Raw genomic sequence first — 24,723 nt, 5'->3', positions numbered from 1 at the left:
TAATTTCTCAGTTGATTAATCCATCCACAATTCATAAAACACAACACATGCAACTTCCAAAAGTCATTGAAATCATTTAAAAATCAAATCGACAGGCTAAAAAAAAGTCTCAGCTCCAAATATTCATTATAATGAACTGTTTGACAAACACTTCCTGCATCGATGTCCAGATCTGAATTAAAAAAAAAAAAAAAAAATCACAAACAGTCTCCGGAGTCTCGATCTGAGTCAACCGAGTCGCGAACAGGCTCCGAAGTGCCGATCTGAATCAAAACAATCAACAATACATCCTAAAAGGGTTGTATTTTTTTTAAAGAAAGAATACATTTAACTGACCACAAACTTTTGAACTCTAGTGTTTATTGTTAGAAAATACTTCTATTTTAAATAAATGCTTTTCTTTTTATCTTTTCATTTATCAAAGAATCCTTAAAGAAGTATCACAGTTCAGCAGCACAACTCTGATAATAAATCATAATATTATAATAATTTCTGACGATCATGTGACACTGAAGACTGGAGGAAGGATGCAGAAAATCACAGAAATAAAATAGATTTTAATGTATATTAAAATAAAAAATTTAGTTTTACTTCATAATATTATTTCACTTTTTCCTGTATTTTTGATCAAATAAATGCAGTTTTGATGAGTAAACTCCTGTAAAAAACAACAACAACAAAAAACATAATAAATCATTCTGATCCCAAACTCTGAACGGTGTGTGTGTGTGTGTGTGTGTGTAACAATAATAATAAAGATGTTAAATACTCACCTGAAGAGGAAACAATGTTGCATCATAATGAAAGGATGTGTGACGTACACTTTTCTGAAAACTGAGCCAAACATTTTTTCACTGATTTAGGGTAGAGTAAGAATATTTACTGTATTGCGCAAGTTAGTTCATACTTAGATATAATTTTATCATCATCATCTTTAAGAGTTCATGATAATTTCTGTTCAGTTGATTAATTTCTCAGTTGATAAATCCATCCACAATTCATAAAACACAACACATGCAACTTCCAAAAGTCATTGAAATCATTTAAAAATCAAATCGACAGCCTAAAAAAAAGTCTCAGCTCCAAATATTCATTATAATGAACTGTTTGACAAACACTTCCTGCATCGATGTCCAGATCTGAATTTAAAAAAAAATCACAAACAGTCTCCGGAGTCTCGATCTGAGTCAACCGAGTCGCGAACACGCTCCGAAGTGCCGATCTCAATCAACCGAGTCGCGAACACGCTCCGAGGTGTCGATCTGAATCAACCGAGTCGCGAACAGGCTCCGAAGTGCCGATCTCAATCAACCGAGTCGCGAACACGTTCGAAGTGCCGATCTGAATCAACCGAGTCGCGAACAGGCTCCGAAGTGCCGATCTGAATCAACCGAGTCGCGAACAGGCTCCGAAGTGCCGATCTGAATCAACCTAGTCGCGAACAGGCTCCGAAGTGCCGATCTGAATCAACCGAGTCGCGAACAGGCTCCGAAGTGCCGATCTGAATCAACCGAGTCGCGAACAGGCTCCGAAGTGCCGATCTGAATCAACCTAGTCGCAAACAGGCTCCGAAGTGCCGATCTGAATCAACCGAGTCGCGAACAGGCTCCGAAGTGCCGATCTGAATCAACCGAGTCGCGAACAGGCTCCGAAGTGCCGATCTGAATCAACCGAGTCGCGAACAGGCTCCGAAGTGCCGATCTGAATCAACCGAGTCGCGAACAGGCTCCGAAGTGCCGATCTGAATCAAAACAATCAACAATACATCCTAAAAGAGTTCTATTTTTTTTAAAAAAAGAAAGAATACATTTAACTGACCACAAACTTTTGAACTCTAGTGTTTATTGTTAGAAAATACTTCTATTTTAAATAAATGCTCTTCTTTTTATCTTTTCATTTACCAAAGAATCCTGAAAGAAGTATCACAGTTTCAGCAGCACAAATCTAATAATAAATCAGTAATGGAGTAATGATGCTGAAAAATCACAGAAATAAAATAGATTTCAATGTATATTAAAATAGAAAATATTTTTTTACTTCATAATAATATATTTTTAAAAAATTCCTGTGTTTTTGAGGAACAGGCTCCGAAGTGCCGATCTGAATCAACCGAGTAGCGAACAGGCTCCGAAGTTGCCGATCTGCTGATTTTTACTTCATAATAATATATTTTTAAAAAATTCCTGTGTTTTTGAGGAACAGGCTCCGAAGTGCCGATCTCAATCAACCAAGTCGCGAACACGCTCCGAAGTGCCGCTCTGAATCAACCGAGTAGCGAACAGGCTCTGGAGTGCCGATCTGAATCAAACAATCAACAATACATCCTAAAAGGGTTCTATTTTTTCTTTTAAAGAAAGAATACATTTTACTGACCACAAACTTTTGAACTCTAGTTTTTATTGTTAGAAAATAATTCTATTTTTAATAAATGCTCTTCTTTTTATCTTTTCATTTATCAAAGAATCCTGAAAGAAGTATCACAGTTTCAGCAGCACAACTCTGATAATAAATCATAATATTATAATTATTTCTGAAGATCATGTGACACTGAAGACTGGAGGAATGATGCAGAAAATAACAGAAATAAAATAGATTTTAATGTATATTAAAATAAAATGTTTTGTTTTACTTCATAATAATATTCCACTTTTTTCCTGTATTTTTGATCAAATAAATGCAGTTTTGATGAGTAAACTCCTGTAAAAAAACAAACAAAATAAACAACAACAAAAAACATAATAAATCATTCTGAACCCAAACTCTGAATGGTGTGTGTGTGTGTGTGTGTAGCACTTACACACTAATCCCCACAATAATAAAGATGTTAAATACTCACCTGAAGAGGAAACAATGATGCATCATAATGAAAGGATGTGTGACGTACACTTTTCTGTAAACTGAACCAAACATTTCTTCACTGAGTAAGAATATTTATTGTATTGCGCAAGTTAGTTCATACTTAGATATCATTTTATATGCAATATTACCTTTTCTTTTCATTATCATCTTTAAGAGTTCATGATAATTTCTGTTCAACTTTATTTCTCAGTTGATAATTCCATCCACAATTCATAAAACACAACACATGCAACTGAGATACAAGAAGGCTTTACTTCCAAAAATAACTGAAATCATTTAAAAATCAAATGGACAGGTTAAAAAAAGCCTCAAGTCCAAATATCCATTAATCACCAATAAACTGTTTGACAAACATTTCCTCCTTCGATGTCCAGATCTGAATTTAAAAAATAATAATAAACACAAACAGTCTCCGGAGTCTCGATCTGAATCAACCGAGTCGCGAACATGCTCCGAAGTGCCGATCTGAATCAAAACAATCAACAATACATCCTAAAAGAGTTCTATTTTTTTTTTTTTTTTAAAAAGAAAGAATAGCTACATTTAACTGACCACAAACTTTTGAACTCTAGTGTTTATTGTTAGAAAATACTTCTATTTTAAATAAATGCTCTTCTTTTTATCTTTTCATTTACCAAAGAATCCTGAAAGAAGTATCACAGTTTCAGCAGCACAACTCTAATAATAAATCAGTAATGGAGTAATGATGCTGAAAAATCACAGAAATAAAATAGATTTCAATGTATATTAAAATAGAAAATATTTTTTTACTTCATAATAATATATTTTTTAAAAAATCCTGTTTTTGAGGAACAGGCTCCGAAGCAGCAGGGGTTCAGATAAAAAATCGGCAGCTGGCAGCAGGAAGTGGCTGCCATTGACAGCCGGAAGGCAGTAACTGGCAGCCGGAAGGCAGTAACTGACAGCCGGATGGTAGGCGGGACCTGCCATTCGGTGGGAGCCAATCAGTATCGACCAACGTGGGCGCAACCAATCAGATATAACTGCACCCAAACGCTTCAGTAATGGTTGCGATTGATCAAATGGTAAGTTCAGAAATTGGTCATCGGAGTAATTAATGTTTTTTTGCGTTGTAAGTTTGATTTTAATTGTTATCTTGGTGAACGACTTGGTAGACTTGGTGCCTACTTTGGTTTAATTGTTCAATGAAATCTAATTAGTGGTAGCAACGTTGTTTGTGTACCTCGTTAGGGGCCTACCATTAACTTCAAATTACGTTTGAGGTACCATTAAATATTAACGTTTGTTAGCGTGTTAACAGTCTATTGAATAATATAAAAGAATGTTGTTTGACTGGAATGATAGAAGATAAATGTGCAACACTAACCATATATTTTTGCATGTTAAGTCTTTCAGGAGATTGTGTGAAATACATTAACTTAAGAGTTTTTTTTTTTTTTTTGCACTATTGAGGTGTGTTTTCTCTAATACTATGCATGTGCAGAACTGTTCTGTGTACCAGTTGAAGTTGTAAGCATGTGAATGCAAAATAATTTTTTTTATTATCTATACAAAATATTATGGACCGGTTCATAATTCCTTATAACTTTTAGGTCTAGTTTCACAGACAGGATTAGGCTGTAGTTAAATTTAGAACATTGAAGTAGCTTTTGTAAACATGCATTTAGAAAAAAAAACAAAAAACATTACTGATGTGCATCTTGAGACAAAACCATGGCACTGACACCTTTTTTTTTTTTTTGTAATACCCAATAGTTGCCAGATGCTGTCCTGTTTGAAATTCTTCTTTACGTGATCCTGGAGGAGGGGTGATGCTACATTATTAAGTCTGTCTTTGGTTTGTTCCAAATTCAGGAGTCTGCTGTACTGTATACAGACTCCTTTCGAAAGAGGGCACATTCCAGCTGGCTTGACTGAGTATCTTCTTTTACATATTTGATTAGAGGTTTAAAAAGGTGCCATAACATTACATTTCTCAGTTGCCATGTCTGAATGTTTATATTTGTAATAATGCTGTTTTCATGCTCCTCATCTCAATATACAGGTGGAACAAAATGGAGAACAAGTCTAAGCCATGTCAGGAATTCAACAAAATGTACACCCTGCAGACACTGCGACGAGGTTTACAACAACTGCTTACCAGGTGTGCAAATTATGCATGAAAATGTAATCACTGCTCTGTACATGACAAGATGCAATGGGAATAATCATTAATATGGCTGTGCATGCATGTCTACTGTTAATAAAGCAATTTAGGTATTAAAGTCACCATTATCTTATGAATAATAAAATGCAGCAGCTAGAGTTCAGGAAGTATGACTGGATTAGCCCAGTTCTGTAAACCCTGTACTGGCTCCCTATCAAACATCGTATAGATATTAACATCTTCAATTATATTAATCTGTTTCTTTCTTATTCGAAGGTCACTGCAGTCACCCGGATCGAGTACGTATCCAGACCAGATGGTGGATCGCACCTAGAAAGGACCTCTACTGCCCTGAAAGACAGCGGAGACCAGGACAACTAGAGCCCCAGATACAGATCCCCTGTAAAGACCTTGTTTTTTTTCTCCATTTTGTCACCTGTGGAGTTTTGGTTCCTTGTCGCCTCTGGCTTGCTTCGTTGTGGTCTCTTCATTTACAGCGATATCATTGACATGATTGCAAGCGATTCCACAGATACTATTTAAACTGAACCGAGCTGAAGGATGACATCACTGAATTGAATGATAAACTGTCTTTTAAACTGACTACAAACTGAGTTTACTAATGTCCTTCTGCATTATTGACTGACACACTATTTTCCTATTTAATACTGTAAAGTTGCTTTGCTTTGATCTGTATTATTAAAAGCACTATATAAATAAACGATGCTTGACTTGACCATGTTGCAAGAGGAAAATGAGGAGAGATGCACATCCACCATGGGTTTTACAGTGATTGGTGCAAGATGCTGGAGAAGTAACTCTGTATACCTCATCAGTTCTGATCTAAGAGTCTTGAAAATACCTCCGGATTGTTGTTAGTGATTCTGATTGATATTTTAGTCTGCTTGCTTACTGGATATATTTTATACGGTTTACATTGTAAAGCACTGACTTTGACAACTTACTAACCCAGTTACAAATTTAACAGCTACTTTATACTATATATATATATATATATATATATAGTTGTTTCTTGAAATGCTACAAATATAACCGCAAATTATGATTTTAAATAAAGGTCTCTGAGACTTCTCTCTTTTCAGTCATTTGTGTATATAGCCTATAATAAATATACAACATACACCCAGTAAGTGCCACTCTCGTATATAAATAAATATAAATTGTTTTGTTTCACACAAACAATGATACATGCATGCATAAACGTTCAGCTGGAAATTAACGTTTAGCAAAATGATCTTATTTCTTTGTTTATATTTGATCAATATTTTAAATCAAATAATATACAATACTGACATTTATACTTATTTTAAAAAGTATTAAACATAATCGTAAGTGTATATAATTATTTATTTGTCTTGTTGCGGCTGGCAGCCTCCTCCAATTTCCGGGTATTAGCGACAGCTGCCATCCGGTTTTATTGGCAGCCACTTCCTGCTGCCAGTGACAGCCACTTCCTGCTGACAGCTGCCGATTTTTCGCTGAACCCCCTCTCCTCCGAAGTGCCGATCTGAATCAACCAAGTCGCGAACAGGCTCCGAAGTTCCGATATAAATCAAAACAATCAACAATACATCCTAAAAGAGTTCTATTTTATTTTTTTAAAAGAAAGAATACATTTTACTGACCACAAACTTTTGAACTCTAGTGTTTATTGTTAGAAAATACTTCTATTTTAAATAAATTCTCTTCTTTTTATCTTTTCATTTATCAAAGAATCCTGAAAGAAGTATCACAGTTCAGCAGCACAACTCTGATAATAAATCATGATATTATAATATTTTCTGACGATCATGTGACACTGAAGACTGGAGGAATGATGCAGAAAATCACAGAAATAAAATAGATTTTAATGTATATTAAAATAAAAAATTTAGTTTTACTTCATAATATTATTTCACTTTTTCCTGTATTTTTGATCAAATAAATGCAGTTTTGATGAGTAAACTCCTGTAAAAAACAACAACAACAAAAAACATAATAAATCATTCTGATCCCAAACTCTGAACGGTGTGTGTGTGTGTGTGTGTAACAATAATAATAAAGATGTTAAATACTCACCTGAAGAGGAAACAATGTTGCATCATAATGAAAGGATGTGTGACGTACACTTTTCTGAAAACCGAGCCAAACATTTTTTCACTGATTTAGGGTAGAGTAAGAATATTTACTGTATTGCGCAAGTTAGTTCATACTTAGATATAATTTTATCATCATCATCTTTAAGAGTTCATGATAATTTATGTTCAGTTGATTAATTTCTCAGTTGATTAATCCATCCACAATTCATAAAACACAACACATGCAACTTCCAAAAGTCATTGAAATCATTTAAAAATCAAATCGACAGGCTAAAAAAAAGTCTCAGCTCCAAATATTCATTATAATGAACTGTTTGACAAACACTTCCTGCATCGATGTCCAGATCTGAATTTTAAAAAAAAATCACAAACAGTCTCCGGAGTCTCGATCTGAGTCAACCGAGTCGCAAACACGCTCGAAGTGTCGATCTGAATCAACCGAGTCGCGAACAGGCTCCGAAGTGCCGATCTGAATCAACCGAGTCGCGAACAGGCTCCGAAGTGTCGATCTGAATCAACCGAGTCGCGAACAGGCTCCGAAGTGCCGATCTGAATCAACCTAGTCGCAAACAGGCTCTGAAGTGCCGATCTGAATCAAAACAATCAACAATACATCCTAAAAGAGTTCTATTTTTTTAAAAAAAAAAGAAAGAATACATTTAACTGACCACAAACTTTTGAACTCTAGTGTTTATTGTTAGAAAATACTTCTATTTTAAATAAATGCTCTTCTTTTTATCTTTTCATTTACCAAAGAATCCTGAAAGAAGTATCACAGTTTCAGCAGCACAACTCTAATAATAAATCAGTAATGGAGTAATGATGCTGAAAAATCACAGAAATAAAATAGATTTTAATGTATATTAAAATAGAAAATATTTTTTTACTTCATAATAATATATTTTTAAAAATTCCTGTGTTTTTGAGGAACAGGCTCCGAAGTGCCGATCTCAATCAACCAAGTCGCGAACACGCTCCGAAGTGCCGATCTGAATCAACCGAGTAGCGAACAGGCTCTGGAGTGCCGATCTGAATCAAACAATCAACAATACATCCTAAAAGGGTTCTATTTTTTCTTTTAAAGAAAGAATAAATTTTACTGACCACAAACTTTTGAACTCTAGTTTTTATTGTTAGAAAATACTTCTATTTTTAATAAATGCTCTTCTTTTTATCTTTTCATTTATCAAAGAATCCTGAAAGAAGTATCACAGTTTCAGCAGCACAACTCTGATAATAAATCATAATATTATAATTATTTCTGAAGATCATGTGACACTGAAGACTGGAGGAATGATGCAGAAAATAACAGAAATAAAATAGATTTTAATGTATATTAAAATAAAATGTTTTGTTTTACTTCATAATAATATTCCACTTTTTTCCTGTATTTTTGATCAAATAAATGCAGTTTTGATGAGTAAACTCCTGTAAAAAAACAAACAAAATAAACAACAACAAAAAACATAATAAATCATTCTGAACCCAAACTCTGAACGGTGTGTGTGTGTGTGTGTGTGTAGCACTTACACACTAATCCCCACAATAATAAAGATGTTAAATACTCACCTGAAGAGGAAACAATGATGCATCATAATGAAAGGATGTGTGACGTACACTTTTCTGTAAACTGAACCAAACATTTCTTCACTGAGTAAGAATATTTATTGTATTGCGCAAGTTAGTTCATACTTAGATATCATTTTATATGCAATATTACCTTTTCTTTTCATTATCATCTTTAAGAGTTCATGATAATTTCTGTTCAACTTTATTTCTCAGTTGATAATTCCATCCACAATTCATAAAACACAACACATGCAACTGAGATACAAGAAGGCTTTACTTCCAAAAATAACTGAAATCATTTAAAAATCAAATGGACAGGTTAAAAAAAAGCCTCAAGTCCAAATATTCATTAATCACCAATAAACTGTTTGACAAACATTTCCTCCTTCGATGTCCAGATCTGAATTTAAAAAATAATAATAAACACAAACAGTCTCCGGAGTCTCGATCTGAATCAACCGAGTCGCGAACATGCTCCGAAGTCCTGATATGAATCAACCGAGTCGCGAACAGGCTCCGAAGTGCCGATCTGAATCAAAACAATCAACAATACATCCTAAAAGAGTTCTATTTTATTTTTTTAAAAGAAAGAATACATTTTACTGACCACAAACTTTTGAACTCTAGTGTTTATTGTTAGAAAATACTTCTATTTTAAATAAATTCTCTTCTTTTTATCTTTTCATTTATCAAAGAATCCTGAAAGAAGTATCACAGTTCAGCAGCACAACTCTGATAATAAATCATGATATTATAATATTTTCTGACGATCATGTGACACTGAAGACTGGAGGAAGGATGCAGAAAATCACAGAAATAAAATAGATTTTAATGTATATTAAAATAAAAAATTTTGTTTTACTTCATAATATTATTTCACTTTTTCCTGTATTTTTGATCAAATAAATGCAGTTTTGATGAGTAAACTCCTGTAAAAAACAACAACAACAAAAAACATAATAAATCATTCTGATCCCAAACTCTGAACGGTGTGTGTGTGTGTGTGTGTGTGTGTGTAACAATAATAATAAAGATGTTAAATACTCACCTGAAGAGGAAACAATGTTGCATCATAATGAAAGGATGTGTGACGTACACTTTTCTGTAAACTGAACCAAACATTTTTTCACTGATTTAGGTTAGAGTAAGAATATTTACTGTATTGCGCAAGTTAGTTCATACTTAGATATAATTTTATCATCATCATCTTTAAGAGTTCATGATAATTTCTGTTCAGTTGATTAATTTCTCAGTTGATTAATCCATCCACAATTCATAAAACACAACACATGCAACTTCCAAAAGTCATTGAAATCATTTAAAAATCAAATCGACAGGCTAAAAAAAAGTCTCAGCTCCAAATATTCATTATAATGAACTGTTTGACAAACGCTTCCTGCATCGATGTCCAGATCTGAATTAAAAAAAAATCACAAACAGTCTCCGGAGTCTCACTTCGAGTCATCGGAGTCACGAACAGGCTCCGAAGTGCCGATCTGAGTCAACCGAGTCGCGAACATGCTCCGAAGTGCCGAACTGAATCAACCGAGTCGCGAACACGCTCCGAAGTGTCGATCTGAATCAACCGAGTCGCGAACACGCTCCGAAGTGCCGATCTGAATCAACCGAGTCGCGAACATGCTCCGAAGTGCCGAACTGAATCAACCGAGTCGCGAACACGCTCCGAAGTGTCTATCTGAATCAACCGAGTCGCGAACACGCTCCGAAGTGCCGATATGAATCAACCGAGTCGCGAACATGCTCCGAAGTGCCGAACTGAATCAACCGAGTCGCGAACAGGCTCCGAAGTGCCGATCTCAATCAACCGAGTCGCGAACAGGCTCCGAAGTGCCGATATGATTCAACCTAGTCACGAACATTCTCCGAAGTGCCGATCTGAATCAACCGAGTCACCCGATTCGAACGTTATCACTCGATTGAATGGGGCGTTATCAGCAGTTATCAGCCCATAGAAATGGGCCAGGAGGGGCCTCCTGTAACTACTAGTAGGCTCAGAAGGCCGTGATCATCCATCCAAATGGTTGATCACCCACAAATATACAAGAGAAGACTCCAGATCCAATCCCAGAATTCCTGCTCACCGGTAATCGGAAGTCTACTGGACGATTGCGGGAATGTTGCGATATTTCCTGCTTAATATTTTCAGGTAAGACTATTAAAATTATAAAACTGAGCATTTAAACTGTAATGGAAAACAATACATACACTCGTATTGCGTGTCATGATTGTTGACATGAGATAACCGTATAGCGAAACGTTATCGCTAACGTTAGGCCATATTACGTTATTAGCCTGTCGTTACGTTAACGTTGCATGCTTTATGTGAGCATTAACGTTGCTGTATTTACTTCTGAAGCTAATTGGAGAATTTAGTTTCTAGTTAAACGCAAAGTTAAACTGTAAACATTTAAAAACTTTTTACACTCTTACAGGCTTATTGCATATTGTGTATGCTCGATAACTCCTCACTGAAGCCAGATCATAGGACTAATATATCGACTTGAGAGAAATATTAAACACAAGACGTATTTTAAGGCTGTTTGGAAACCTTGGGATCTTGACTAGAGTGTAAAATAAAGTTCTGTGGGTTTGAACAAAGCTTGGCTGGATTTGATCCTATATCAGGAAGCTTTGGATCTGTCTTTCTGTCTATATACCTACTCAAAAATATAAAGGGAATACTTAACAACACAATATAACCCACAAGTGTTCCCTTTATTTTTTTGAGCAGTTTATCTATATAGCTAGCTAGGTGTGTATCTATCTATTTATATAATCTATCTTTAGATATAGATCTAGCTCGATGTCTATTTATCTATCTATCTATCTATCTATCTTGCAATCTATATATCTAGTTATCTAGCTAGCTGGATCTATCTAACTATCGCACCAAATATCCCTCATCTGACTGCATCCCGTTTTCACTCATGTGTTTCTGTCTTTTAGGCTGTGATAAGAAGTACGGGACGGGTTGCACTTTGCTTTATGTAATAATTGTCAAATATTTTGATTTCAGATATGGGAAAAGCACTTAAGATGAGCACACGTTTCAGGAACGTTAAAATTAAGCTGGTGAGGAGGTCTATGGTGGGCCCTGCAAGTTTTCTTACCTCAGTCAAGGTCTTCCCTAGCCCAGCTACAAACAGACCCACCCTTCAGACGCTATTACATCTCAACCTGCTGAACCTGATGATGCGACACAGAGCTGTTCTGAGAGCGCATACAGTAAGGCAAAGAAGAGAGAGCTTCATGCCTGGGATGCAGTCAAGGATGAGATGCTTAAGGTGTCGTTTGAATGTTCAGCACCGATCACTACCCAGTGTGTTGTCTGCTGAGAACATGCTGATTATAGATGCATTGAGTGCAGCTCCACTGCAGTGTTCTGTGAGGTTTGCCTGAAGAGGATTCACAGAAATTCACTGCATCTTCCTGAAAAGTGGAATGTAAGAACAATAGCATACAGTCTTACATTGCTATTGCTATACTTGCATACAGACAGCAAACTCACAGTAATGTCAACAGATTCATTCGATACTTCGAATTGTTTTAGCACTATGCAGTATCAACTGTTAGTGTCACAAGTTTGTTGTTTTAAAAACATTAGAGCTATCCATCTTTCTTACAGAATGTTTACTATGAGCCATCCTCCCTGGGGTTATTCTTATATTTACCTGAAGCCCATGGCACCCATGCTGTGAACACAAAGGACATGAAGATCATTGTCAGCACAGGTTTGTCATTTTACCTGATACAAAATCTTAATGTATTTAATTTTATTGACAGGTTAAGGAATTCAATCCTATTACATGTGGAGTAATGATTTCCTTTAAGGAATTAATCAAATTTGTGATGCAATAAAAAAAAAAAAGTCATGATAGTTATAGTTTATATACTATCATGATAGGTAAAAATGTATAGCCTGAATCCACTGTAAGTCGCTTTGGATAAAAGCGTCTGCTAAATGCATACATTTAATTTAATTTATACTGATATGTTAGTCTCTATAGTACTACTAGGTTATGTTTTTATGTTATTTTCCTCTTTATATTTGGCAGGACGGTTCTGCACCGTTACAGTCACCATGTGTGCGTGTGAACCAGAAACCTGTACTCTGCTAAGATATGGGCTCTGATTAGACAGCCTTCTCCATCCCTCTGCTAGAGCTTTCTGTTTCTCTGTCACTGGAGTGTCAGGTTTCTGTTGAGGGTTTTTAGCAACACCCCATATCCCATTTTAGGCATCACCACTTCCGACAAAGAAGTTTGGTTGATATTTGCCCACAATTAAATGATGGAACAATATGCCTAGCATGTCCAAAGGTTGGTTATAATTCCAGCGTGGTTCTTGTTTGATTAAATTAATGGCATAGAAATAAAATCTGAATTAATATCAAACTTAAAAGTTAATTTGTGTATGTAGTATTGTAATAGAATAGTAATAGTATAAATGTATAAACCTGGTGCGGGTACAAAACCAGTGTTACTGTAAGTGTTTGTTTTCCAGGCGGATGGAGATATGATTGTCACATTGGATGCCAACTTTGGCCTTGTGAGGAATCAAAGCTCTGGGACAAGTGCGGTTGATCCATTACACGGAACCCGCGTGTTTAGAGGAATACCTGCTATCACATCTTGACAGCTCAAAGCCTCGAGGTGAAAACTTGTGAAAAAAGATCACTATTCCTCTCATAAATCTATGTTTTCCTTAAATATTTAGGACTGCAGTAAGCTGCTCTCATTCAAGGTATTATAATATAATATAATATAATTACTTTACTGCGTTACTTGTGCAGACATGTTGTTTTACTAGGTCTGATCTATTTTAAAGCTTAGGCACTGTATTTAAGCATACATATACACCACTAGTCTGTCTGTATGAGTACAAAATTTTAAAAATAAACTGTCTATAATTGTTACTGTACAAGCACAATAAAATATTTATATAAAAAATATTGCACTACTGTTATTTTGCATAGAATACATTGTTCAACAATATTTTTGCACACTCATCCAACTGCATTTATTACCACTGTTCTCACGTTCCTGCTCTTCATAATGTTTATATAATCCTTCATTGCTCTGTTCATAATGTACATACAATCCCTACATTGCATTCATATTTATATTCTGTATATACTCTGATCAATATTGTATATAGCAACTCCACTGTACATTCTGTATATCATAGCTTCACTTACTCTGCACTTTTATGTATATAAAACACTATATTCTTGCACTTCTCGTTAGATGCTAACTGCATTTCATTAGCTCTGTACTTGTACTCTGCATAATGACAATAAAGTTGAATCTAATCTAATCTAAAAAAAAATGTGTTTACCATAATGTAATATGTTATTTACTGTAATGTACAAATGTGTGGGAGGTGTTTTGTTTTTTGTGAGCTCACCATCAAAATCCCCTTCGACTGAGTTGAAATGAAAATAAATTATTGGATCTTGAATCCTCTGAAGCAACTATGAGTTTGTAAAAACATAAAATAAATGGGAACATAGAGGTGTATTGAATCTACGTGTTACAGCCATGTTTTCAGCCATGGTGCTCTGCACTTATTCACAGCACATTTAAAGTCAATGAAAAGTAATTTACTAAATAACATACAATGAATTTACAGTCATAATCCGTATGTGACAGTGTGCCACATTCAGTAGGTTCCTACATAACTGTTATTGGCTTGAAATTCTCCAGATCCAAGCCTATGTAATTTAACACATTTTTTCTCTTCTTCCCATTGGCTGTTTTCGTTTTATTTTCACTTTCTTCTTTCATTGAATGTATATTACATTTAGTTTGTTCGTTGTTCGTTGCCATGGTGGTTACGCTGCTATCGCTGAAACCACGTGGCTTGCATAACGTACTTCCGTCCAAAAGTATTTTATTCACAAGACACTTTTTTTTTAAAATGATGAATTCAACATTTGTCCACGAAAAAACAACAACAAACAGATAACTCAACAATACGATATGTTAATATAACTTTTGCACATTTCTCCTTCGATTCAGAGAAATACATTTTTGGTAGCAGAAGGTTACGGAAGTGCATTGTGTTGTGGGCGGGGTTTGCGCGTTCTACATTTCGGCTAAAAAGTCTTAAATAAACAAATATATTTAGATTTTCTTAACGTAAATCATCTAGATGCAGCGTAATTAATAGATTGGTTGCACTAGATATTTGATATATTCAGTAGATATATCTTTTTACAACCCTAATTTCCAACCCTAATTCGCAAACCAGATACTACAACTGCAGTGCTTGATTTGTATCAAGCTGCACTGAGTAGCTATAGGGAATTGTAGTTTTAAAAAAAATCGTGTATTTCTTAGAATTGGATATTGCAAATAGTGAGTTGAGAGTACAGTGTGGAGTTTAGGCGGATTGTAAACATATCTATGTAAACAGATTTTAAATCTCTAACTTTTAAATGGGTTCAAATTACTTTTAACCCGATTTGACAATATCCAGAGCTGTTGACTATATTTACATCATAAATGAGGACAAGAGCTCTCTATAACAGTTAGTCCCATGTGTGTAGCCCTTTTTATTGCTTTATTATAAGCCTTCAAATATGCACCAAGGTGATGTTTCAAAGGTCAGTATTTCAAAACAGGAGCTATCTAGAATCTTCATACTTACATATGTTACTCTCTGGGTCAAGACCTTTCTAACAATGTATATGGTTTAGCTCTACGACAAAGTTTTAATTTTCTCATTTCACATGCACAAGCCATCTCGGGTGTAGTTTCAGAGAGCTATTTGAAGGCTCAATAGCCATAGCCTATATAAAAAGAAGCTATTTGCTTGTTTGTTTGTTTCTGACTTTGTAAACAGATTTATGAACCCACAACATGACAAATACCCTGTCCGCACACACACACACACAGAGAGACTCATTTTGCATTTCTGTTTGGTTCCCATGTGGCAAATCTAATTATGGGATGGTTCCCCCAAAAATGAAAATTCTGTCATCATTTACTCACCCTCATGTCATTCCAAACCTGTATGAGTTGCTTTCTTATGTTGAACATAAAAAAAAGATAATTTGAAGAATGCTGGTAATGGCTGGTAAAAGTTAAAGTTTTTACAAGGTTTCTGAGCAGAAGATGGTTAAATGTTTTCTCAGTCACCAAAACTCATGTGTCATTTAAAAAGCATGTTTGAAAGCATGTCAATTAATTTCTTTGCATTGTGCAATGTAATTAATAGTTTGGCTATACTAGATATTTTATATGTTCAGTAAATATATAATTTTACAACCCTAATTTGCAAACCAGATAAACTAATCAGATATAAAATGTATAATTAATTATATATATAATAATATAATTGACCGACAGCACTTTGAATTAAATGTAGTCTACCCACGGCAGACAACTGCAAACAAAAGTGGAACACACCAGTCCTCCCTCACATAAACTGACAATAAACTTTATTTATCTGATTCCAAGGAGAAACAATTGATATCCTTAACACAGATAAAATGATACCCTTCACATTTTCTCTTAAATGTTTATCATTAAAATAAAAGTGTAACAGTAATTGTGAAGAAAATACTTCAGAGTGGAAGTAAGCAATGCCATAGAAACCATTTAAATTTAAAATAAATAAATTGTAGTGTTCAGCTGTATACCAAAGTTTCTACAAGTACCACTAACCATCTTTTCAATATATTTTTTTGCCAAGCATCTCCTACTGACAGCAAAACTGTGAAAAATATAAAGTTATGTGAAGCATCTAATCATAACATGAAATCATACTCTGACCCACTGTTGTGAATATTAAGGTGAGGTCCTTGCTAAAACCCAGCCCTACTGAACCAATGATGAAACAGGTGTGTAATATATATATATATATATATATATAAAAACATGTAGACTCAATTCAGTACAATATAACTTTATTGTTCCCCACATAAGTCCTGTATAAAGGAGAACACATTGATGGTGCCAACAAACAACAATAATAAATAAAAATGGGGTGAATGAAAATAACAAAAAGATCACAATTTTCTTCTTACTTGTGAAGTGTGGTCATTACAATAAATTTGCAGCATATGTATGTATTGTGTGTGTGTGTTTGTATGGATGGGTTGGGGGCCGTCAACACAGTAAAAACAACTCAAACAAGTAACAAGATACATCTTCAGGGTGTTAGCATGTTGTCTTGACACTGGCAGTGAACGCACTTGTTCTTTTTAAAGCCACATGCTGTGTGTGACCATGATTGGCACACGGTGCACTGACACCATGAACTCCACTTCTTTCTTGCATTCTTCTTCTTATCATCAAAATGGACGCGGCAGACACAGCACAAATTGCCTCCATCTACCAAAGAAAAAACACAAATATTTTGAAAGTCAAGCCAGTTAGTTTAAATCATACTCATCACTATATTTAAAGCAACATCTCAAAGGCAGCTTGTTCATTTTGAACTGTTGCCAAAGGAATATGTGGGTATTGTACATCAATTCATCTCAGATCTTTAGGAAAACTCTGGGTTTTTCGTTTCAGAAATGGATGTAAATCAAACCTGAAACAGAGGGGTAACTACATTTTAATTTAACAAATCTCATGACCACTTTTTTATTCAGCTGCTTCAAGTTTGAGATGGTGGTATGAGTCTTTGACAATTTCTTCAATGTGAGAATATTTGATGTTGATAGCCTTGTAAACAAAAATCAGCTGGAATATTTTTTTGTAACGAACTCATTTGAAATTATGATAAAAAACTAGAGATAAACAATCCAGTTGTCTAACACAATGTTCTGCACACACCACAATTGGTGTTGATCATCCTTCCATCTAATACTTTAAGAATACCACTAATGCTTAGCAAATGAATCCTGTTTCCAAACCTCTAACTTCAGCTTCTTTAAGTGCATTTTAATTCGGGCATCCCTCACCTCATGTGCCCTCAGTGCTGCTGCCTCTTGAATGTATTTTTTCTTTAGATCTTCCCCCAATGTGGCGCACCTGCCCTTAATATCATTCATTGTGCCTGAAGAAAAAATAGATGCACAGAAAACTTAACGCATTAGTCAGCATCTCCTTTTTAAAGTAAATTCATACAACGACAATCAGTACTTGGGTTGTGAAAACCATTTATCTGTAACAACTCTGTAACAACAAGATAACGTGTAAAGTAGATGACCTAATGATTCTTTTCAATACACTCAGCATTCTTAAACTGATGAATGCAATTTGTGTGAGTGAAGTACTTCCCAAATACTATCATGAAAATCTGTTTCATGACACTTCATGTATATATATAGATAGATAGATAGATAGATAGATAGATAGATAGATAGATAGATAGATAGATAGATAGATAGATAAATTATATAAATATATACACAGCTAGCAAGCTTTAGAGAGAGTGAGAGAGAAAGAGAGAGACAGACAGATAGACACAGATAGACACAGCATCTAGAGACAGACAGATAGACACAGACAGACAGCTAAATATATATATATATATATATATATATATTTATATATATGTGTGTATATATATATATATATATATATATATATATATATATATATATATATAGATAGATAGATAGATAAATTATATAAATATATACACAGCTAGCTAGCTAGTATAGAGAGAAAGAGAGAGACAGACAGACAGACAGACAGACAGACAGATAGATAGATAGATAGATAGATAGATAGATAGATAGATAGATAGATAGATAGATCCAAACCCACAGAACTTTATTTTACACTCTAGTCAAGATCCCAAGGTTTCCAAACAGCCGTAAAATACGTCTTGTGTTTAATATTTCTCTCAAGTCGATATGGGTTATATTAGTCCTATGATCTGTGTGCCTTCAGTGAGGCGTTATCGAGCATACACAATAGCCTGTAAGAGTGTAAAAAGTCATTTTGACAGTTTAACTAGAAACTAAATTCCCCCATTAGCTTCAGACGTAAATACACACTCATATTAGCAACGTTAATGCTCACATAAAGCATCCAACGTTAACATAACAACACGCTAATAACGTAATATGATCTAGGGTGATATCAGCTAAATTGGGCCACTTTTTGGTAAATCGTTTGGGACAATAATACAATACCATATATGCCTATTCCATGTGTATTTATGATTAATAATGACTGTTTTTGATAATTTTGTGTTGAAATTATGTAATAAAATATAATTATTTAGGCCCTACAGTTCTTGAAACATCAGTTGTGCCAACTTTTTTTGCATGAGCAGTTTAAGGTAAAATGGGCCAGCTGTTCAGGTAAAATGGGCCGTTCAAACTGCAAAGGGAAATAGTAATTTATCATCAATTTTAATTTCAAAACAACTGCTTATACAGCCACATAACATTTAAACTGCATTAAAAAAACATATCCATATGTGCCATTAAAAAAAAAAATACATTTTGGGTGCAAACCCACATATTCAAATGTGCAATTAAAAAAGTCAATTTTGGAACAACATAGATCAGTGAACTGATGTCAGTTGTGTGTGTGTGTGTGTGTGTGTGAACAATATATTTAGAACAAAATGTGCAAATTACAAAAATTCACATTCAAAATTGATAACTGATAACTGATTTGTGTGTGTGATGAAAGTTTTTTTCAAACACAGTCTTTGCAAATTAAACCATCGTCATCACAGATACCATTCTCTTCACCACAGCTCTCATGAAACCAGGCAGAACATGGATCACATTTTATGTTTGTACACCTTTGGTGTGAGAGCCCTGGGTTCAAATCCACCAATGTGTCCCTGAGCAAAACACTTAACCTCTAGTTGCTCCAGAGGCGTGCGACCTCTGACATATATATATATATATATATATATATATATATATATATATATATATATATATATATATATATATATATATATATATATATATATATAGTATATATAGTAATTGTAAGTCAGTGTCAGCTAAATGTAAATATATATATAAATTTACACACATGTTTATATGTGTTTGTGAGTGACACAGATGATGGCCCATTTTAGCTGAAACCATGTGGCCCATTTTACCTGAGTGGGTTAAGGTAAATTGGGCCGCCAAGAAAAACATCACTTTTTCAAAAAATATGTTCCTATACCAAACTTACAACATTATTTCTGATTGATGCCATCAAGGCAGATATTATGCATATTTTTTTTATGTGCATGTTTGTTTTTTTATAGATTTATCATCCTTATAATAGTTTAGTTACATTTGGTATGCCAGGCTACTTACCATGCAGCTCTCTGGTGCAGTCTTAGCAACCATAAACCAATTAAATCACCTGTTACTTGTCAAGCACAGTTATGACAATAGTTTGAAATATTTTGTAGTCATTGGTTCTAAATTCCAGAGGGGCTAGGACCCCCAAACCTTAAATGGCCCATTTTACCTGATGGCCCATTTTACCTGATATCACCCTAGCGATAACGTTTGCAGACACATCGCAATACGGTTATCTCATGTCAACAATAATGACACGCAATACGAGTGTATGTATTGTTTTCCATTACAGTTTAAATGCTCAGTTTTATAATTTTAATAGTCTTACCTGAAAATATTAAGCAGGAAATATCGCAACGTTCCCGCATTCGTCCAGTAGACTTCCGATTACCGGTGAGCAGGAATTCTGGGATTGGATCTGGAGTCTTCTCTTGTATATTTGTGGGTGATCAACCATTTGGATGGATGATCACGGCCTTCTGAGCCTACTAGTAGTTACAGGAGGCCCCTCCTGGCCCATTTCTATGGGCTGATAACTGCTGATAACGCCCCATTCAATCGAGTGATAACGTTCGAATCGGGTGACCGAGTCGCGAACATGCTCCGAAGACCCGATCTGAATCAACGGAGTCGGGAACAGGCTCCGAAGCGTGTTAATAAATGCTCTTCTTTTTTAACTTTTCATTCATCAAAGAATCCTGAAAGAAGTATCACAGTTTCAGCAGCACAACTCTGATAATAAATCATAATATTATAATAATTTCTGAAGATCATGTGACACTGAAGACTGGAGGAAGGATGCAGAAAATCACAGAAATAAAATAGATTTTAATGTATATTAAAATAAAAAATGTAGTTTTACTTCATAATAATATTTCACTATTTCTGTATTTTTGATCAAATAAATGCAGTTTTGATGAGTAAACTCTTGTAAAAAAACAACAACAACGAAAAAAACATAATAAATCATTCTGATCCCAAACTCTGAACGGTGTGTGTGTGTGTGTGTGTACCACTTACACACTAATCCCCACAATAAATAAAGATGTTAAATACTCACCTGAAGAAGAAACAATGTTGCATCATAATGAAAGGATGTGTGACGTACACTTTTCTGAAAACTGAGCCAAACATTTTTTCACTGATTTAGGGTAGAGTAAGAATATTTACTGTATTGCGCAAGTTAGTTCATACTTACATATAAGAGTTGCGAACAGGCGGTGAAGTGGCGATCTGAATCAACCAAGTCGCGAACATGCTCCGAAGTGCCGATCTGAATCAACCGAGTTGCGAACAGGCGGTGAAGTGCCGATCTGAATCAAAACAATCAACATTACATCCTAAAAGAGTTCTTTTTTTTTTTTTTTTTTTTAAATAAAAGAATACATTTTACTTACCACAAACTTTTGAACTCTAGTGTTTATTGTTAGAAAATACTTCTATTTTTTTAATAAATGCTCTTCTTTTTATCTTTTCTTTTATCAAAGAATCCTGAAAGAAGTATCACAGTTTCAGCAGTGATACTTCTGAAAGTTCTGAAGATCATGTGACACTGAAGACTGGAGGAATGATGCAGAAAATCACAGAAATAAAATAGATTTTAATGTATATTAAAATAAAAATGTTGTTTTACTTCATAATAATATTCCAATTTTTTCCTGTATTTTTGATCAAATAAATGCAGTTTTGATGAGTAAACTCCTGTAAAAAAACAAACAAAATAAACAACAACAACAACAAAAAAAAACATAATAAATCATTCTGAACCCAAACTCTGAATGGTGTGTGTGTGTGTGTGTGTAGCACTTACATACTAATCTCCACAATAATAAATATGTTAAATACTCACCTGAAGAGCGAACAATGTTGCATCATAATGAAAGGATGTGTGACGTACACTTTTCTGTAAACTGAGCCAAACATTTTTTCACTGAATTAGAATATATATTGCATTGCGCAAGTTAGTTCATACTTAGATATCATTTTATATGCAATATTACCTTTTCTTTTAATTATCATCTTTAAGAGTTCATGAGAATTTCTGTTCAACTTTATTTCTCAGTTGATAATTCTATCCACAATTCATAAAACACAACACATGCAACTGAGATACAAGAAGGCTTTACTTCCAAAAATAACTGAAATCATTTAAAAATCAAATGGACAGGTAAAAAAAAAGCCTCAAGTCCAAATATTCATTAATCACCAATAAACTGTTTGACAAACATTTCCTCCTTCGATGTCAAGATCTGAATTTAAAAAATAATAATAATCACAAACAGTCTCCGGAGTCTCGATCTGAATCAACCGAGTCGCGAACATGCTCCGAAGTCCTGATATGAATCAACCGAGTCGCGAACAGGATTTATTCAGGATCTCAATCAACCGAGTCGCGAACAGGCTCCGAATTTCCGATATGAATCAATCGAGTCGCGAACATGCTCCGAATTTTCGATCTGAATCAACCTAGTCACGAACATTCTCCGAAGTGCCGATCTCAATCAACCGAGTCGCGAACAGGCTCCGAAGTGCCGATCTCAATCAACCGAGTCGCGAACAGGCTCCGAAGTTCCGATATGAATCAACCGAGTCGCGAACAGGATTTATTCAGGATCTCAATCAACCGAGTCGCGAACATGCTCCGAATTTTCGATCTGAATCAACCTAGTCACGAACATGCTCTGAAGTGCCGATCTGATTCAACCGAGTCGCGAACATGCTCCGAAGTGCCGATCTCAATCAACCGAGTCGCGACCAGGCTCCGAAGTGCCGATCTCAAAACTTCGACCAAGGAATGTAAAAATTAAATGCATTTTATTATAGTAAAACTAATTTAGAATGGTCTTCCTCTATATTATATTAACAGCCTAACTTTAAAAGATTAATGCACCATAAGATCACCTTTACACTATAAAAAAGCACTATATTGCAGCCTATATTAATAACCTCTATGTAAAAAAACATAGAATACCGTTCTTACCAAATTCATTCAACACGTTATTAAATCATAATTAGTTTTTAAACCCTGACAGGAACTTTCAGATCTGATTCCAAAGTTACTGCGTTTATAAAACAACTCTATGAAAGACTCAGATCACGTATCTAAAAATAAATCGCTATAGTAAAAGAGAAATAATAAAAGGGGTGAAGTTTCCTACCGTTCTGCTGTGTTTGGTCCTCACGCGCGTCTGACGCTCCGCGGCGCGTCTCCGCCCCTCACACGTGCATTTACAGCGCTACATTAATCATCTGTGCTAATTATTATACATTTACTTCATTGTCAGCTTCAGGTACTTCATTTATTATTGTACAATGAACTGTTTGAAACAAAAAAAAGGTTGTATTTCAGTGTCTCTGCAGGGGATTATAGATCAACAGCGCCACCTGCTGTCGACACGCGGTTATTGGTAGTGATGCTACAGTCAAAAATCAGTAATAATTCAAACTTATCAAAATAAAATATATAAAATAATGATTTCTATTTTAATATCCTTTAAAATATCATTTATTTCGGTAGCTGTATTTTCTGCATCATTCCTCCAGTCTTCAGTGTCACATGATCTCCAGAAATCAGTCTAATATGATGATTTATTATTAGAATTATTAATAGCTGTGATGCCAAATATTATTTTGGAAGCTGTGACACCTTTTTCAGAATTCTTCGATGAATACATTTTTTAAAAGAAAAGCATTTATTAAAATATAAATCTCTTCTAACAATATTAATCTTTGATTTCACTTCTTATCAATTTAATACATCCTAAAAGAGTTCTATTTTTTTAAAAGAAAGAATACATTTTACTGACCACAAACTTTTGAACTCCAGTGTTTATTGTTAGAAAATACTTCTATTTTTAATAAATGCTCTTCTTTTTATCTTTTAATTTATCAAAGAATCCTGAAAGAAGTATCACAGTTCAGCAGCACAACTCTGATAATAAATCAGAATATTATAATAATTTCTGAAGATCATGTGACACTGAAGACTGGAGGAATGATGCTGAAAATCACAGAAATAAAATAGATTTTAATGTATATTAAAATAAAAAATGTAGTTTTACTTCATAATATTATTTCACTTTTTCCTGTATTTTTGATCAAATAAATGATGTAAATATTTTGATGAGTAAACTCCTGTAAAAAAACAACAACAAAATAAACAACAACAACAAAAAACATAATAAATCATTCTGATCCCAAACTCTGAACGGTGTGTGTGTGTGTGTGTGTAACAATAATAATAAAGATGTTAAATACTCACCTGAAGAGGAAACAATGTTGCATCATAATGAAAGGATGTGTGACGTACACTTTTCTGAAAACTGAGCCAAACATTTTTTCACTGATTTAGGGTAGAGTAAGAATATTTACTGTATTGCGCAAGTTAGTTCATACTTAGATATAATTTTATCATCATCATCTTTAAGAGTTCATGATAATTTCTGTTCAGTTGATTAATTTCTCAGTTGATTAATCCATCCACAATTCATAAAACACAACACATGCAACTTCCAAAAGTCATTGAAATCATTTAAAAATCAAATCGACATTCTAAAAAAAAGTCTCAGCTCCAAATATTCATTATAATGAACTGTTTGACAAACACTTCCTGCATCGATGTCCAGATCTGAATTAAAAAAAAAAAAAATCACAAACAGTCTCCGGAGTCTCGATCTGAGTCAACCGAGTCGCGAACAGGCTCTGGAGTGCCGATCTGAATCAACCGAGTAGCGAACAGGCTCTGGAGTGCCGATCTGAATCAAAACAATCAACAATACATCCTAAAAGGGTTCTATTTTTTTTTTAAAGAAAGAATACAT

General features: G+C 34.5%; 1 long non-coding RNA gene across 4 annotated transcripts; it reads left to right on the top strand.

Annotated features, from left to right (window-relative positions):
* The first annotated feature begins 10,644 nt into the window (after positions 1 to 10,644).
* On the top strand, positions 10,645 to 13,564 carry LOC113055919 (uncharacterized). 4 transcript variants are annotated; one of them, XR_003277617.1, is made up of 5 exons: positions 10,645 to 10,822; positions 11,693 to 11,960; positions 12,302 to 12,407; positions 12,732 to 12,869; positions 13,180 to 13,564. It is a non-coding gene; the product is annotated as an uncharacterized LOC113055919 (long non-coding RNA). The 4 variants fall into 4 exon arrangements; XR_003277616.1 differs by having other exon boundaries at positions 12,302 to 12,869; XR_003277619.1 differs by lacking the exons at positions 10,645 to 10,822; positions 11,693 to 11,960 and adding an exon at positions 12,018 to 12,119.
* The last annotated feature ends 11,159 nt before the right edge of the window (positions 13,565 to 24,723 follow it).

Source organism: Carassius auratus, chromosome 3, assembly GCF_003368295.1.
Source record: "Carassius auratus strain Wakin chromosome 3, ASM336829v1, whole genome shotgun sequence".
NCBI classification, from domain to species: Eukaryota; Metazoa; Chordata; class Actinopteri; order Cypriniformes; family Cyprinidae; genus Carassius; species Carassius auratus.
Note: the sequence above shows the minus strand (reverse complement) of the source record. Positions and strands in the feature narration are given on the sequence as shown.